This window comes from Schistocerca serialis, chromosome 1 (genome assembly GCF_023864345.2).
Source record: "Schistocerca serialis cubense isolate TAMUIC-IGC-003099 chromosome 1, iqSchSeri2.2, whole genome shotgun sequence".
Taxonomy (NCBI): domain Eukaryota; kingdom Metazoa; phylum Arthropoda; class Insecta; order Orthoptera; family Acrididae; genus Schistocerca; species Schistocerca serialis.
Window position 1 is genome coordinate 1,201,441,976 of NC_064638.1, and position 9,151 is coordinate 1,201,451,126.

General features: G+C 42.2%; 1 non-coding gene across 1 annotated transcript; it reads right to left on the reverse strand.

Annotated features, from left to right (window-relative positions):
- Positions 1-7,089: 7,089 nt before the first annotated feature.
- Trnal-caa (transfer RNA leucine (anticodon CAA)) lies at positions 7,090-7,164 on the reverse strand. Its single transcript has one exon. It is a non-coding gene; the product is annotated as a tRNA-Leu (tRNA).
- Between the last annotated feature and the right edge of the window lie 1,987 nt (positions 7,165-9,151).

Sequence of the window (9,151 nt, forward strand, 5' to 3'; positions counted from 1 at the left end):
ACAATGCCAATAGCCTGTCTATGAACACAAATAAAACACAGGAATTAAACATTTCTTATAACAATAGAATCACTTCAGAGACAGTTCCCGTAAAGTTTCTTGGCATTGTTTTCCAAAATAATTTAGGCTGGCAGGCACATGTGAATTACTTAACACCAAAAATTTCTAAAGGAATATTTATGCTCAGAAAATTACAAGCAACAGTAGACGAGAAAATTTTGCTTTCTGTCTATTATAGTTATATTCACTCTCATTTGACGTATGGGAAATAATTGCTACTCAAAACGCTTATTTACAGCCCAGAAAAAAGCTGTCAGACTGATATGTAAAGTATCACGTAGAATCCACTGTAGATAATTATTTACTAAACTTAGTATTATGACCTTGCCATGTATATACATATTTCAATGTCTCTTGTGCATTAAAAAGAACTTGTCTAGTTTTGATTTGAATTCTGATGTACATATAACACACGACACTGTAATTATATAAGAAAAGACTACTGCTAATATACCAAAACTCTAAACAGCTTTAAACACACATCTGTACAGCTATTTAATAAACTACCAGAGTCAGTTAAGAGTCTGGAGCTGAAAAAATTTAAGATATTTGTAAGAACTTTATTAATTCAAAATTGTTTTTATACAATGGAAGATTTCTGTGAGCATAAATTCTAACATAGGTTAATTATTTGTGTATTTATTGTTATTGTTGTTTGTGCATTTATTGACGTTGCTTATACAAGCTTTACATCCCTGTAAATGTTTTGTTTTTGGGCAATAAAAATCAATCAATCAATCTTAGTAGGTACAGCGAGCTCAGTATTGATGCTCAACGTTTCGATTAACTTGCACATCGGTAGTTATCGACTTCTGATTATGGTCGCAGTGACATATCGACGTTGGGTAACTCTGCTACTCCGTTGTTCGTTTGTTGTGCTGCGTAATACTTTTTTGCATTTGTTATTTCATTCGACGTTGTTGTTTCTGTGCAGCATCGTCATTTAACATTATTACTGTGCTACTTTTCTTTAAGTTAATGTTTTTATTTCGATTATTTCATTCACTTATTGGGTTTCTTTAAATGTGTTCGTCAGTTATTGGAACATACAAAATATTTTAATGTGCAAGCAGTAGTGGTTTAGGAAGTCATGTTATTGTAGGTATATTGACTGAAAGAGGGGACAGAATGGAAAATACACAGTATACTGAAGCGACTGCATCTGAAACACTACAGCCGCTATATCTATTCCACGAGGTGCGTGGACCAAAGCATATGCCGCCAGTGGGATAATCTGCAGTTGAATATTTCAATTTATTTTTCACTGCATCGTCATTTCAACTAATAGTCATTGAAACCAATCGCTCAACTAAGCAATTTATATCTAAACAGGTTGCTACTTTCTCTGGCCCATATAAAAAACGGGAGAATGTCAAAACAGCTGAGATGAGACGTTTTAAAGCATACTTACTGAATATAGGGTTCAACGGAAGATCTACATTGTTTTCATACTGTAGCACAAAACCATCTAAGGTATTTCCAAGGTTTAGTAAAATGTAATCTGCTCGAAAACACAAGTGTTAGGTGATACAGAACTGCATACATCGCGCAGATTTTAATCTACTGTCCATTTATTATAATTATTATCTCTGTAAATAATTTCATTTTTCTTATGTCATTTTACTAAGACGCGAGGGAGCTTTCTTTAAATCAAGTGTAGTGGTAATTATGAGGAAACAAAATCAAATTTGTGTAATTTTTAAAAAAATGCTTTTATATCGTCACTTATTAAGTTTAAAATGAAAAAGTATGACAATGTGGGTATGCCATAGTAAACTACATACGTTGGTGGGTAAGTGGCGTTTTTTACATATTTTTAAATCGAATGCAGCATTATATTCGACAATTTAAGTACAACACTACATGATAGTACAAAAGCATATAACATTTTTAGCACACATCGCTCAAAATGAGTGACTGCAAAAGGGTTACTTGATACGGCTTGAAACTTGAGAAAATTTTGTTGGTTTATATGGCCGCGAGACCATGCATGCGAACAGTAGGCAAATATTTGTGAGACGGTGATTTGCAGCACTGGGGCAGAGTAATAAAAGTAGCAATCTGGGTAAAAATATCAGGCAACATCCTCATTAAAGACGACAGCTTGCAGCTGAGCACTGCTTGGGACGCAGCCATCGGAAGTTGAACTGGGCGCGCAACCAAAACGTTACCTTATTCAGGGTGAACCAGGACTCCGCCGTATCACGGAGTCCAAACAACATAGACGGAACTCCACAGTTGTTTTCCTAGATATCGAAAAGGCATATGATGGGGTGTTGCGTGACAAGCTTATAGTCAAACCAGTCGATCAAACCCGTCTCCCCGACTGTTACATCAAGCTGTTTGATAGCAGGACAGGCGTCTGTTTCTACAAATAGATGGGAAGAAATCATCACTGAAAACTGTCTCAGCCATGCCTGTTTAATATTTATATCGACGACATTTCCACCATTCAACACGTCACCGCCAGTCTGTACGCCGATGACACTGCCTTCCTAGCCCCTGGAAGGAACATCGAACAACTTATCAACAAAATGCAGCGACAACTTTTCGTCATCCTAAACCGTACGAAAGCTGCAGCAATACTGTTAACGAAGAAACGGCCGGAACTGAGAACGCGAATTGCCATCAGTGGACAGCCAATATCCTGGACTATGACGGCGAAATACCTGGGAGTGATACTGGATAAAGGGATAACTTTTTTACCCCACACATAGGAGATAGATAACTGAATACTATGAAGATGACGACCCGGGGACTCACGCAGTTTTTCACGACCAAGAATCTAAACCCGTTAACGAAATTAAAACTTTATAGAGTAACGGTACAACCCTCCCTGCTGTACGGCTCTTGGGGAACAACATGTGACTCTAATATACGAAGTTTGCAACCACTACAAAACAGGTGTCTGAAGTGGACTCTAAGCTCAAACGGCTCTCAGCACTATGGGACTTAACTGCTGAGGTCATCAGTCGCCTAGAACTTAGAACTACTTAAACCTAACTAACCTAAGGACATCACACACATCTATGCCCGAGGCAGGATTCAAACCTGCGACCGTAGCGGTCGCGCGGTTCCAGAGTGTAGCGCCTAGAACCGCTCGGTCACACCGGCCGGCCGGAGTTTAGGCGCCCCAAGGTGGGCCAGGACGAGAGAAATACGCGAGCTGACTGGAGAACGTCACTGAGAAGATAAAAGACCAGGCAACTCGTCTTTTTCACAAATTAGACGAGTGTCGGGGAAATGTCCGCCAACTTGGGAATATGGGCCAGGCCCTACCACGACATTGGCACAAATATAAGGTGCCTCGAGCCATTATTGCACCCCCACAGGCCCATCAAAGATGATATAGTCTTCAGTTATTCGGTATTTTACATGTGAATAGTTACTTTCACTCACTCACTCGCACAACTACCTAACCAACACCTTCAAAGGACTCCAGGACCCACAGAGACCCCAAATCCCTTTGCAAGCGAATACACAATAAAGCGAAACAATTTCTCACACCTTGCCAATCCAGAAGAAAAATCGCCAAAGGCGATCACTCTTTAGGCACAACATGCCACAAAAAAAAGAAAAAAAATGAAAGAACTCCGCCGGCATACTTTCAGAGGCTGTTCAGGGATACCTTCTGAGTATTTTGGTGTAGAGGACCCACGGTCTCCGACAACTCGTTACAGAGATACTGTATTGAGTTTCGTTTTTTGCTCGAATTAGCTCTGTATCTGTACTGCGCTGAAACCGGTGCACAGCAACAGCGCAAATGTCGACGGCATACGACGTGTGTCGTGCTCCATTCACTCACGGTACCTGATGTTGATAACAGTAATGTCCTCTTTAAGTTGCTGCACTTAAGTTTCCACTCATTATTGCTTCGATCTGTCTAGGGTTTTGTTTTCCGGCAGTGTTAGTTTTACGTTCAAAATGCTACAAGGCAGTACTATGAATAGGTTTATTGATGAAGAGTTGACATCTATGACCTGTCTATGGATTCACTGAATGCAATGCTAATAGCATAACGACTCTACGATGTGATTTTCCCGCACCGACAGCAACGTCACAGTACTTTTGCATCGCCTGAGCGTTCTAGTATTGCACCGTGTTATGAGATGTCCGTATTGGTGATCGCGTATTACAAGTTTTTCTTACTATTGTGAATGTTCTTTTGCTGTAACAAGGATTAGTGTGACAAAAATCTGAATAAAGCATTATTACATTTTTACTCCGTAACGAAGTGCTGTAGACCGCGCGTCCCTTGCACCAAAATATTCTCATGGTATCGCTGAACAACTTCTGAAAGTTTATCAGTGCAGTTTTGGTTCACCCTGCATTGTAGGGAGCACATTGTGCCCATGTGTGAGCGATCTAGATGCTTGTAAAACAATAAAATGGTAGCCAAGATCGCAGGAATTCTTTTTATTCCATGATTACCGGTTTCGGTGAAACTAAAGCCGCCATCATCGGATCTTAGGACACATACAGCTTACAACATCAAGGCAAACAATGGTGATATTCCTGCGATCTTGGCTACCAGTTTATTGTTTCACCCTGTATGTTGCTGCACTGGTCGTAAAAGGTGTATGCAGGGTGATTCCGTGATCGTATTAAAAACTTTCGGGGGTTACGGAGGAGGATAAATGTGCCAATTCGAGGTAAGGGAGGTGGTTCGGAAACGGCCGAGACGAAAGGTATAGGCGAAAATCAGGTCAAGTTGCACCTTAGGTTTGCGCACCGCACAAAATAAGGCCCCAGCTTCAGAAGGCTGATCATGATCTACGAAATTCCGGCTGAGTACTCCGCGATACCCTCAGATAAATTCCCCTGTTGAATTACTAACGGCGTACGTGGCGTATTGTCAGAGAAACCGGAAATCCTAAGTCTTCGGTACATTAATAATAATGAATTCCATTTAGCTGCACAAGTTTCACAAGCTGCTACATTTACAATAATTGCTCGAAATGGCGTCAATGTAGGTATGGCATCGTGGCGCGAAGTCCTATTCTACCCGTTCTGCTATCTCCGGTGTCGTTTGAACTGTGTCGCAGGTATCGAGAATTGCCAGGTGATGTTGTTCAGTCTCTTTAGACACCTCGTACACAGAACTTTTTACGTGGGTCCACAAGAAGAGATCAGGTGAACGTGTTGGACGCGTAACAGGACTTTCGCTGATTATCCGCTTTTCAGGGAATGTCTGATTCAGCTGTTCACGAATCCTCAGTCCAAAGTGAGGTGCGGCTCCATCATGTGCTCGTCGGGATTGACTACCCTACACTCTTAGCAACAACGGTTCCGGTACGTGTATTCGACTGTCAGAGGTACCGCAACGATATTCGCTCATAAACTTAGACTCAGTTGTTTCTGGACCATGGTCTCTTTCCTCAAATTAACATTGTTAGCCTTCTAAAAACGCATTTTAACCATCAGCTGTTTTCATTTGAACCTTAATACCTGCTGGTTTCGGACGTGGATCATCTTCACATAATATAAGGCAAAAATAGATCAGGTGAGTACATAAATCGTTTCCTATTTTGGCTGATAGAAACTCCAAAACGTTACAATAGGTACAAGAAAAGAATACCATATGTTGCACAAAAGTCTAATAGAGATGTGCCCGACGTAACAACAGTTAACGTAATTAAGTTATCTATTATTGTTTTTTGGATTTTCTGTCAGCCAGACAAGGGAATGATTTATGAATTCACCTGATGTATTTTTGTGTTGTATCCTGTGAAGATGGCCTACAACCGAAACTAGTAGATACTAGGGTACAAATAAAAACAGCTGGTGGTTAAAATGCGCTTTTCCATATACTTAACGGCTGTTGAATGTCATCAAACTAAAACAGCTGCCCTTCTTCATAATCCCTGAAAGTTTGTAACACCATCATGAAACCATCCTGAAGGGCGGCAGCCGCTACCACACGACAGTCACTACTTGACAATGGCCAACAGGCGGTGGTCAGAAAATTCGTGGATATTTAACCACTTGAAGGCCCTGGAAGCTCGAGACAGTTTTATGAGTTCATATAGCTGTGAGCCAGAAAACAGTTTAGTTAGCAAATACGAAACAAAAAACCCCAGCATGAGTTCTTCACCTTGGGAGGATGGATTATTTGAGCGCTATACTAAGGATTCCAGTAAGCCGTTGTCTACAGAGCATTGTAAGTAAGCCCAACAGGCGAAATGGCGGCAGAGTGATCAGGTGGTAATGTAAGCGGATACGCGCGGGCAGCAGCACAGTAGTGGGACACGGATAGCGGACAAGGGACAGTGGTGGGAGGGGGGGAGGGGGGGCGGATGGGCAGTGAGCGATCACGGCGGTGCGTGGTGCGGCTCACCGTCCCGTTATACGTGTCAGCCGGCGAGCGGCCGCAACCGCGGAATCCCAATGAGAGCTGCGACTCGTCACCGGGCCTACAGGCAGTTGCGTCCTGCTGGCCACCGAAGGTCTGCTGCCCACGTGCCAGCTCATAAGCTCCGACACAGAGCTATCTGCAAGGGAAAATGGAGAGTGCAATATAAAATGCAACGTACAGTGGTTGCAGCACACACATACAGCATGAGGCAGCTATACTGAAGAGCCAGAGAGACTGGTGCACCTGCCTGATACCGGGTAGGGCCCCCGTGAGCACGCAGACGTGCCGCAACACGAAGTGGCATGGACTCGACTAATGCCTGAAGTAGTGCTGGAGGGTCAATAAAATAATTCTGGATTTGAGGCCGCATTCGCATCTGTAAAATTCAGACGTTTCGGCGACTGTTGCAAGGCGCCTTCCTCGGGTTTTATTGCTAACTTCTGAATGAGCACTATGGGACTTAACATCTATGGTCATCAGTCCCCTACTACTTAGAACTACTTAAACCTAACTAACCTAAGGACATCACACAACACTCGCCGTATGCAGAAGGGCATTATCTTACTGTATGTGGCTTGCCATGAAGGGAAACAGAAAGGGGAGTAAAATATCGTCGACTTGAATGAAATTTTTACTCTGCAGTGGAGTGAAACTTCCTGGCAGATTAAAACTGTATGCCCGACCGAGACTCGAACTCGGGACCTTTGCCTTTTGCGGGCAAGTGCTCTACCAACTGAGCTACCGAAGCAGGACTCACGCCCGGTACTCCCAGCTTTACTTCTGCCAGTATCTCGTCTCCTACCTTCCAAACTTTACAGAAGCTCTCCTGCGAACCTTGCAGAACTAGCACTCCTGAAAGAAAGGATACTGCGGAGACATGGCTTAGCCACAGCCTGGGGGATGTTTCCAGAAAGAAATTTTCACTCTGCAGTGGAGTGTGCTAGTTCTGCAAGGTTCTTAATTCTTTTCCATGGATTTTAATTCCTACGCCGAATTTTTCTTTTGTTTCCTTTACTGCTTCCTCAGTATACAGATTGAATAACACCGGGGTAGGCTACAACCCTGTCTCACTCCCCTCCTAACCACTGCTTCCCTTTCATGCCCCTCGACTCTTATACCTCCCATCTGGTTTCTGTACATATTGTAAATAGCCTTTCGCTCCCCGTATTTTACCCTGCCACCATCAGAATTTGAAAGAGAGTATTCCAGTCAACATTGTCGAAAGCTTTCTCCAAGTCTTCAAACGCTAGAAACGTAGCTTTGCCTTTCCTTATCTATTTTCTAAGATAAGTCGTAGGGTTAGTATTGCCTCAGGTGTTCCAAGAGTTCTACGGAACCCAAACTGATCTTCCCCGAGGTCGGCTTCCACCCTTAGGAAACTGAAAAAATTACTTCAGCATGTTCGTCGCCTCAAAAATGCAAATGGACTTCCCCTTCTGCATGGCAACACAAGGCCTCATACAAGTTCGGGCACGCAAGAGGGGCTCTCAAAATATCACTGGACTATGCTTCCTCATCAGTCCTAAGGCCCGGATCCCGCAACTTCCGACTTACACCTGTTTGGCCCAATGAAGATTGCGCTCCGCGGGAAGCAGTACGTGGAAGATGGGGAGGATACTGATGCAGCAAGACGTTGGTTTCGACGTCGACCAGTGGAGTGGTACCATACATGCCATCCCAGTAAGGTGGGGTAAGGGCGTCACATTCAAAGGAAATAATGTTGAAAAATACCAGAGAACTCAGAACATGTATTATCGTCTGAAAATGCGCCATTCTTGTTGCTCAGTGGTTTTACGTGTGACGATAGGTGTAACTTATTTTTTCATGTCCCCTCGTACTTGTTCTGGATGTACACCATTTTGGGTGATCTGTCTTACAAGGGGTAGGCGCCAGACGCGGCCAGGCGATATGCCTCATATTGCGCAGTTCCTGTGTGTACAACCTAAAATGAAAGACTCGTAAGATATTTTGACTCAACATGAACCGTGACCTAAAGTTCCTTGTCGTGCGGGAAAGGCATCTACACCGAACAATAAATGAAATCCTTGAGATGTAGGTGCAGTTGTAACCGAAACGCCAATGCTCAGTACTTGCAGCAATGACAAGAATGCGTAATTCGATTAAAGTAAATCAATATTAAATTGGGATGGATGGAATTACAGTGGTTAGTTAAATTTGGAAAATGTTATAAATTAAATTAATGAATCTATAAAAATTAACGGTCGTCAGCTCACTAAGTAAGCAAAATTACTATCTCTACAATTACTGCCCGTTAATACTGAGAAACTTAACGTAAGAATGCTTGGTTTTGTTGCAAGGTGAAACTAGCATAAAATTCGTAAATATTGCCCTGGCGTAATTTCAGATGGTTACGTCACATTGAACAAATACCTTTCAGTTAAGCAGCAACTCATGAAAACCATTCTGTAATAATCAAAGAGCAACAAAATCTTATCAGTGGTAAACAGTTACATAAATGCAAAAATTTCGTGACGTCATTCACTGTAATGCTTATGGTCTTTAATTTTACCCAGAAAGTTATTTATTTTTATTGGAATGCTGTCATTAAGCTTGAAAATTATGGTAATGATATAGCGTCATTCAATTGTCACTTTCCTGTGAGTTAAAGTTACGTACGTCGCAAAGTAAGATTTTCTGTTGTAAAAGAATGGCGAAGTTCGCAATATGATTTCGCTAACTCAGTGGTTTCATGTAACATCAACTTTCATAGCTATT